The sequence below is a fragment of the Melanaphis sacchari genome, unplaced genomic scaffold (assembly GCF_002803265.2).
Source record: "Melanaphis sacchari strain LSU unplaced genomic scaffold, SCAv2.0 Contig0_pilon_pilon, whole genome shotgun sequence".
Lineage (NCBI taxonomy): Eukaryota > Metazoa > Arthropoda > Insecta > Hemiptera > Aphididae > Melanaphis > Melanaphis sacchari.
In genome coordinates, this window is record NW_020270366.1 from 14,426,529 (window position 1) to 14,437,217 (window position 10,689).

Consider the following 10,689-nt stretch of genomic DNA (forward strand, 5'->3'; position numbering starts at 1 on the left):
AGTAAATAAGTTTATCCTGTTAACTTGGTATTTCAACGCAATTCAATTGATTAAATTGATTTTGCGACGAATCTGTATGTATTGCTACTAAGGGGGAAAAATGTTTTGGGGAAGTGGCCATGGTATAAATTAAGGTTTATTTTATTTCTGTCATGATCATGAAACCCTAAGAGATATATCAAACAAACCACAGCACTGTTTACAATGCGATGGACAATTGATTGTTTGTTCATTTAATTAAATCATCTTCTTCTGCAGCCGTATTCTGACAATATAATTTGACTGCAATCAATTTACTTATGAACGCATTGACAAAATGAAAACGTACAAAATATATTAGTGGACAAAACCGTGAAATTTATAAAAAATAAACAGTGTGTATAGAAATTTCAATTTATAAACAGAATATTAAAATATTATGTAATAAATATACCTCGGTAAAGTTCAACAAACAGCTCTCCATTTAATACTGACGTTATAAAATATTTTGTATTTAAAATTAAACAACTTTGTGTGAAGTTTGAATAATTTAAAATAATAATACCAACTTATTTAACGTGTTTTGATATCCAACTCCATATTAAATCAATGATCTACTTCTAATGGTATCATCATTTTATAAAACAATCATTGACTTTGTATTAATTAATATTAATACTTTAATTTTTTTTGTAGAACATCGTATTTTAATCAAACGCATTGGAGTTAAAAATAAATAATATTAATATTATATTATTTAGATAGACGTACACAACACGTAATAATGGGTAGACAACAAAGTCTACACGTGAGCACGTATAGTTCCCTGTCCATACCCGTTTAGGAAATCGTTGAAACCGATGATAAGAATAAAACGGCGAATCCGTCAACCTAAGTAATTGTCCTAAGTATTGATCGATACGTTAAGAAAACAGCGTACACTGCACATAATATATCGATATATCCATTCATCGGTATAATACTGATGCGTTATCTATAATACATCGCAAAATATTGAGACATAAATGATAATAATATCATGACATACTACAGCAGAAAGTAGCAATTCTGTATCGGAATTGTAGTATTGTACACGTTGTGACATCACTTACGGGTCTTTGAGTTCTAAAAACTTACTATAGTTTGGCTTTATTATTTTATTATTGTATAGACTATGGAACACAATGCTTGGTTTAATGCTAGATTAGATAAGGATTGGACGTTTCCGATTAAAAAAATGTAAAAAACACTGTCACAATACTTGTATATAAATACACACACACACATATATATATATATAATACAGCCTTCGCGTAGCCGTCATAAGCAGAATAATTCGTTGAGAATAGGAGTAATGTTAACTGTCTTTAAGAAGCCAATGCTCTGAGCTAAATATCTTTATATTTTACGTTATATTTAATATTACCGTTATTACACCAACGTTCGGAAAGTATGTCGTAAGGTCGTACACATTGATAAACAAGATGTCATACACTCATATTAGTTACTCAAAAGGAATGGTTAAAAACGTTATATTATTTATTTACAACCATAGTAATACTTCAGTCTACGTGAATATCACGACGCTGAAACACCACCGATGACTTGAGACTATATCTCACGCTGTATAAATATATAATATACAATTTTTGTAATACGTATGTTACATATCTAATATCACAGTATTACACTTTGTAACAGTAGGCCGCAATACTAATTATTATGTAACGACACGACTGTATCACTAATATATAAGTCAAAGATATATTTTACATATTTATGTAAAAGTCGCATATTATGTATATCCTTTTTAGCATTGTGTAAGCGTCTTTCTTTCTCTCTCTCTAACATACATAAACACATGTCCCCATTAACAGAAATTAATAATAACCAATAATATAAACTAAACTTTATTCTTTTATAATATTATTGCTCAATTTCGACATGTCTGTAGTATTGATTTATTAGTTATCGAAATAGTGCAGATAAATTCATTTAGACATCGTCTGATTATGATTGTTTTCGTTTGTTCTGTGACGGTTTTTAAACGACAAGTCATACCATTATAAGAAATATGGATTTTGAAAACTTAATAAAGTTGTCAAACAAAATCCACGTAGACACATTTATAACGAGTCGAAAAATTGAACAGATGTTAAACAAATAATAATGATTTATATCGTTACCAATAATCTATAATAAAGAAAAAAAAATGTTACCAACTATACTATTAATCTTCAATTAATTTTAATTAATCCAATGAACAACGGTCTAGATTCAAACACCAACTTTGGAAACTTTAAGAATATCAAATAATTGAAACAAATTAATTATCGTCAAGTATACAACAATCAGCTTAAGGCTCTTAAATTTAAAGACTCTTAAATCCAATATTGTAAAAAATATTATACGTTTTCCATCAGTTTATTGAAGCTTAACAAAACATAAGTTAAGTACTAGAGGACAGGATAAAAATAAATTTGATTTAATAAAAAATAAAAATGAATTTTGACGTTTTAAAGTTAAAATCTTATATTTACTAGTTACTGAAAAAATTAGTTAGCACAATAAAAACATTGAAAAAAAAAATAGGCGTCGAAAATAATCTAAATTAATTACAATATTGCAATAGAATTCAAAAAAGGTTCTACATACCTTCATAAACAATTATTTTCTTAATAAAATAGATCCGTTAAGAATTGGTTTTGTGTGTGATAAAATTATATTAAAACGAATAATAATAATAATAATAATAACAACACAAGGTTGAGTGCGTTTAATCTAACTGAGAGAGACGGCCGCGGCGTTACGTACAGGCAAAATATGTGCATTTCTTCATAATAGACAGTTCCTAAAATATTCCAATTATTACTGTTTTCGTATATTCGTTTAAATATTTTTTATTTTAAAGTTTGATCTTGCGGTCTATAGTACCTCGAAAATATAACTAAACAATAATATTGTTTTTGTATTATGATTAATAAATACCGGTAATATAATTCAGCGTTCATGAATATTGTGTTAACCATTTTGAGATGGCAATATACAAACGAAATACGACCGAATCGATATAGTGAAAGGACGCGGCGGACATGGGTCATGCGAATAAAACTACCGTTGGGTGTGCGTGTCCGTATGCTCGATGAGCATCGTTTTGTAGAGCACAATATCATATCACACGGACATATGGTGTTATTCTTCGGGGATGTGAACGTTTCCAATAATGTCACTGCAGCTCGTATATTATTATTATTATTATTATTATTATTATTATATCGCCACCGCCGTGCCAAACAGACAAAACGCATTACGTCGGCCGTTTGTTTCCATTTTATTACCATATAGATATATATTATTATTATTATTATTGTTGTTGTTGTATATTATACGTAAAACAGAGGGCTCGATATGGATTACTATTATTATTGTTATTATTATTTCCTATTGCGGCCGTTCGGTCATAACGAAATTTGTGTTCGAACGTAAAAGTTTTGCCACACTATAAAATTACCGAGCAATATCATAGGATACTGGTAATTTATCGTTGCACGTTTTGATGTATTATTATGTATAATAAAGGCCGCATTTCTACTCTCGAAGATTTGATCCGTTTGAAGAACGGAATTTCCAGTACAGAGGCTATTCCTTCATTTTCGGCAGTAGACGGTAGTCGGACAATTGAAAATGTTGAAACGTTTATTTTTTTGCAAGTAAAAATGTATACATTAATTTTAATTTAACACTAGTATTAATAACCGCACCGAATAATATCCCGTAGTAAGACACGATCTCTTTGTAACCGGTAAAAACGATATGTATAGATAGGTAGCGTGAGCACCCGCACGTCTCGCACTATCTTTTTCCACTCGCTTACTTCATAATTAATCCGACCTTTTCAACTCATTAGCCAAGCAACTTTAATATAGAGCAAATCAGCAAAACTGGCTTTGAATGTAATATAGCCGTTTTCGTCTTTTTTTTTGTATTATAATATTATATACTAATTATTATAATAATCCAACCTTCCGTTTTGACTCCATCTAAAAAGCTCGTACTTTAATTAAACAATTTGACCGGTCAATGTAAAAAAAAAAAAAAAATAAAAGATCAAATCATTAATCTTAAATTATTAATTATTTTATTTAAGTTTTGTGCAAACTGTATAAGTCGATCAATTTAATTGATTATACTAATTATTTTAAAAATTTTGAATATATATATATATTTATTTGATTGTATTTTGTTGCAAAACAGAGTTCCATAAACACATTTTTATCGTTATTATTTTTCAAGTTTTTTAATTTTTTGAATGACCATTTACATTTTAAATTTTATTTATTTTTTATAAAATTCGATAATTGAACGATAGTAGAACAATTATTTTTAAGTATAAATACTTAAAGTTTAGATAACAGGAAGGTATTACAATGATGCAAGTGAACTTCGTGAAAAATAAATCTAATATTCTGCATATCAAAGTTTAAAATGTGAATATTAGTATTTACCTTAAACTATTATAATATAAGATAATATAATTTTAAGATTCGTGAGTACCATAAAGTAAAATATAAATTTATTGCGAATTAGTAATACTTCATTATTTAATTAATATCTGCAAGTGTATAAAAACGTATATTATAGTTGATAATTAATTATTAAAAATTAAAATACCCAATCATAATGATTTAAACATATTTTTAAATATAAAATTGAACATAATTTCTATGTGTTTTTTCGTAGAATTATTATTTTGTGTACATTAATATAATTACGACAAAATAAAAAAATCATACTAAATAGAGATAATTAAGATTTATTGTCTGATGAAAAAATGTATTTTGAATATAAATAGTAAATACCTAGCATAAACTGATATTTTAGAATTTTATACTTAGTCATTCTAATACTTACTGGTAATATAATTATTTCGTTTTCGATATTTTTTGATTTTTAAATTTTTATTATTTCTATATTTTAATAGTTTTATTTTTACTAAATAGGTATTTAACTATTTCAGAATAAAAAAAATTAATTTTAGAACAAAATAAAAAATTTATCTCTAACTATCATTAATGTGTTGAACTTCCATTATTCATTCCACAAAATTAATTTAGTATTAAAATCCAAAATGAAAACTTTGAACTGCTAATCTGGTATACTTTCTCAAAACACTCAGAAAATAATGAAATATTAACATCATAATCCTTTTAATGGAATACTAAAAGTTAGTAATTAATTAAAAAAAAGCTCAAAGAGAAATCATAAAAGCATTCAAAAATATATATCCGAGTGATTTAAATAATTTTTCATGAAAAAAATAACTATAGTAAATCGCATTCAGCAGCATATTAAATTGTAAAAAAATAAAAAAAACAAAAAGCATGATATAAATGCATAAGTAGGTACTTACAATGGGTATTTTACTATTTATATTATAACTTTTACCTACCTGCATTTCCTGATTGTAATTATTTATCTAATTTTGTTTTGTATAGTTAAAGTTTTTAGAGTTCATCAGTACATTATTAAAATACTCTAATTATCATCAATATTTGCTTAGTTTCATGTTGGTAAATTGTGTATGAGTTTCTGTCTGAAGCAGCTTGACAGTAATGAAAATTTATTAAATTTAATATTATTCTTATTAGTACATTATTCCCGGTGGGCATAAAAATATTTATTATCAAAGACCATACTCTTAAAGGTCAAATGATTTTTAGTTGTGATGTTCAAAGGGAATGTCTAGTTTTAACTAATAATTAGTGAATTGTATTAAACTTAAAAAGATTTATCAGCTTGTCATGGGAGATAAATTTTTAGCGGGGTATTTTGTTGCATATTATTATTATAATTTTATAATAGTTGTCAGAAGTTTTTCAATGTTTATTATTTTTTTGTTACACAAAAATATCTTTTATCTTCATTTAATTAGTTTTTATTATATTATGTTCTATAATTTTATAAATATATTATTTTAATTGTTTAGTCTCCCATCACTGTCTAAGTACTAAACAAAAAACAATTTATGGACATTTAAATTATTTTCGTTTAAAACTTCTAAAAATTGTTGCCCTTATATTATTGTAACATCGTATCCCTAGAAAATCTTATTTGCTTAAATATTATGCTCGTTTGGCATATTGTTTTTGAAAGTTATCGTTAAATACCAAAGTTTATTAAACTTTCTATGTGGCATTTACGACAAATTCACTCTGCCAATTTACCACTAACTAATGTTTTGTTCGTATGAGAATCACACTATCGATTTTGCGTATTAATGTGAAATAATTATATGAATATTAATATTAAAATATATTTTCCTCGGTTATCAACAATACGCCAAATTGATGTATGTAATTTACACGAATATTAAATTGATGCGATTCAAGGTTCGTTATGATAATACATGATCATATTTTGTATGGTATTTTATAAACAATCGTAACTAATAGACTAAAATACAACTTATTTATTCAATCATTTTTCCAAGAGAAGAAACAAGTATTGTTGTACATTATCGTAAAAAAAAACTACATGGAAACGCTTAATACAAACACAATTATTTAAATACAACGACTATTTAGTATAAATTATATTGATTGTTTAGGCAATTCGAAGTTCCATTTTCCATCGAAATTTTTTACACACACATAAAATTCATTACATTATTAACATGTAATTAATGTTACCAAACAACACGATAGTTTAATACTTTAATGTAATAAACAGCAAAACTGTCACTACACCTAGCCTTTAGTGATAATTAACGAGATGCCGCGTAATATATTATTATACACCGATGAATATTAATTATAACCGACCTATTACACCTAACCAAGCTTATTTTTGTCACAAGAATATTATGCACTGCGTGTGCTTATATCATACTTACTATAGTAGTGATATGTTTTAATTACTGAGACGGTATAAACTGGAACTCATAGCAGGAGGCGTTGCTATATTTCAATAATTTTTTTTATTTTTTTTTTTTTTGTCAACTGTACCGCGTAATAACATTATTATTATTGTTATTATTATTATTATTATTATTATTATTATTTAAATCTCAAATATCTATAATAATTTATACATTTTAATAAGTTAACAAAAGAAAAATAATAATAGAAATCTTTAAGGTAACCCCCCCTCCAAAAAAAAAAAGATTATGATAAAACATTTGATTGAGAATATACATTTTAGTGGGTGTGGTGCAAAATATCAACAGGTTAAAATGCTTATAGTCGAAATATCGAAAAGTACTAAATATCAATAGCATAAAATATTGACTATATTGTAATTGATATTAATACAATTGTAGGTTCAATAAAAAAAAAAAATAAATACAAGTATTGTTACTAAAAATTTAGAATTTGGTTTTATGATACCAAAAAAAACTTGTTTATAATTAAATTATTTTATTTTATATAAAAATCAAATAAAATAATAATTCATTAAAAGGTAGTAAATTACTTTAACTTTAATAAAAATAATTTTAATTGTATTATGGGGTTAAAAAAATAATCTATGTTTTTATTAAAATTTTTGAATTTGAATTTTAATAATTTTGGTAGACGGTATTTTTACTAAAAAAATAATTTATCAAAATACATATTAGTTTGTTAATTTTTTACTTTAATAATAATACATTTTAATAAATTAATATTCCATTATTTTCAATGTTTTCATAATTAAAATTTTATCCGATTTCCCATTTTAGACAATAAAAATGCTATGTCAGACTTTAGAGGTTCGTATAAAATACAAATAATGCTTATAATTTACGTATGATCAATATAAATCTTCTAAATTCAAAAATAATTTTAAACTAGGTACTTGATCTTTATGAATTCCTATGAATAGCACTATACGTAAATAACCCTTAGTTTGTGTGTATCCATAATCATAGATAATCAACCATTGAAAAAAATCTCTACACTAATTTAAAAAAATCAAAATAGTTTTCCATATAAAAACGGCAAAATTATTTAAAAACCAAGATTAAAGTGAAACCTACCTCAGCATATCTTTTTAAACTATCGCAAAGACCATATCACTTAACCAACTAAACAACTATAAAAGATAATATTTTTCTATGCATTATTTATAATATTTTTGTTGAAACATTATAGGTACAAACATTAAATATAATAATGCAATATTAATTCAATAATAAAATATCTAATCCATTAAAAAATACACTTATTAAGACGGTAAAATATAAAATTTGATATAACAGAAATAGTATAAGCATGGAGATATTTTTAATATTGTCAGTCATAAAAAATATTTCTGGTAACTTAAGATAATATATGCTAAATATATTATTTCATTAAAATCATTTGAATATATTATCATATACAAAGTAAATTGTTTCAAAAAAAGGACTAAATATTTATTTTTAAACGTCTACCTATGTCCTTTTTTAATGTTTGACTATGATATTTTACATTTATAAGTTAAATTAATCATTTGAAAAATTGTATATTTTATTTTTTTTTTGAGTTCTAAATAAAAATAAAAATTATAGGCCTAAATAATATTTTATTTAATATAATATCAAAGAATATAAATGTAAATATTTTTATATAATTACAATTATTTATTTTTAAATAAAAATATAATAATGTATCTTATAATTTACAATATTGAGTTAATTATATTGATATATTCTATGATAGTATTATTTTTTATAGTAGAGTAATTAATATTATTCTGTAGTAATATGGTATTTGGCAAATAAACAATAAATTTTGAATTAAAAAAACTACAAGCAAAAAAGGTTTATTAGGATATTTACGTGAAAGGTAAGTTGTAGAAATAAGATCTATTAATTAATAATCTAAGCATAATTATGAAAGTAATAACGTTGATTTTAAATTAAGTTATGATTCCATTCGAATGTTAAATATAATAATAATACAACCAAACCTTATGAACTCGTGAGTAAAATGTATTTAACAAGGATCTTTTTCCTGGTACAATTTTCACAAAACTCAGTTACAAACAGCACCAGGACAATATTGTTTTTGACTTTTAATTCAAAATCCCAAACCCGAATAGTAAGGTCTTACCCATTGCCTTTTTATTCCCCGGAGAATTTCGTTTGATGGAGTACATGTATAAATAAATTATATATATATATACTTGAAATGTCGCCTTATAAAAACTATAGATGCATAGACTTAATTTCCTTGGAAAAGGTCCCAAGTTCAATTCAATTATTCTGTGACCCTTTTCAAATCCTTTTGAATTATGTATTAATTTGTTTAAGAGGCAACTCGTTATTAGGGATAAGAACATAGTACGAAAAGTTACACCGAGTAGGACGTTATTCATCTATATAAATATACATTTCCTACTGATTTGTTCTGTGTCTAATAACGTTACTGGAAAAAGCTTTTTCTTTTTCACCACTAGACACTTATGTCTGTAAACATGATTTCCCAAGTCAAATTTACATTTTGATTAAAATTTATGGTTTAAATCTAATTTCTCTATCCTCCAATGTTAGACATATTATTCCAACTATGAGTATTCCTACTGTTAATTTCAACTGGGAACAAGTTTCATAAATTTTAATCAGACGCAATGCTTAGAATATGAAAAAATATTATGTTGATCGTTTTGAAACAAATATATAAATGACATAGTTTAATTTATAACCACTGAAGTTACTTTTATTGTCTGAACAGCGTGTTTTAATTATAGGACGATCTCATTTGATACTACTATCGTATTATTATCCAAACATAAAATCAAAAGAAAACATTTTCAAATTAGAGCATGGTAAATTACCACCGTATAAAATGATCGAAATTAAGTTTTTTACAACATCATAAGTTATATAATACACTAATAGTCAAGAAAATTTAAAAGTAATTACAAGATTTTTAATTTAAGTTCAGGAACAGATATTTTAAAGTCACTTAAAGTTTTTAATTGAAATACCTAATTACGAAAGAACAATAAAATTAAAGAATTCAGTCAAGAATAATTTAATTTTACTCTGATGTATCTAATTTTAAAACTAGTAAGTATCATTATTGAATTGCTTAGTTCACGCAAAATGTAACTAAAAATAATAAATTCTTTCTAATATGAAATGCTGTTATTATAAATTATTATGAATGTTTTTCCAGTATTGTTGACAAAAATTAATTACAGAGTTAAATAAAAATGTAAGTTCAAGTATAATGTACCTAATATACAATATTTGTATGATACATTTTATGTCGTTTTAGTACTTTAAGTGTTATAAATTTTGATATTATGACTAACTCATTAATTTTATTTATTAGATTAATCACTAATATCTAAAAAAGGTCATAGCTATGTAATATATTATGTTTATCAATACTTTTAAAATTCAAGAATTTAAAATGCCAATATTTAATAGACAAAACAACTTTCATGGGAAATTCTACGTATGAATATCCAATGTTGTCAATATTTGTTTAAACATTTTTAAACCAAAAAAAGCAAAACTTATATGAAATATTTTAATACATTTATAACAATAAATATGAATATCATAATATTTTCTATGAATTTTTTGAACTATCACTTTTCATATTTTTACATATTATCTTACTTTTGAATTTTGTTGAAAAATAAGTTTAAACATTTATTAGAAGTTTTAGAAGTTATTCTAATAAATTTTTAATTTATCAATTAAAAAATATCAATTATATTTTATTATGATCTTACCTT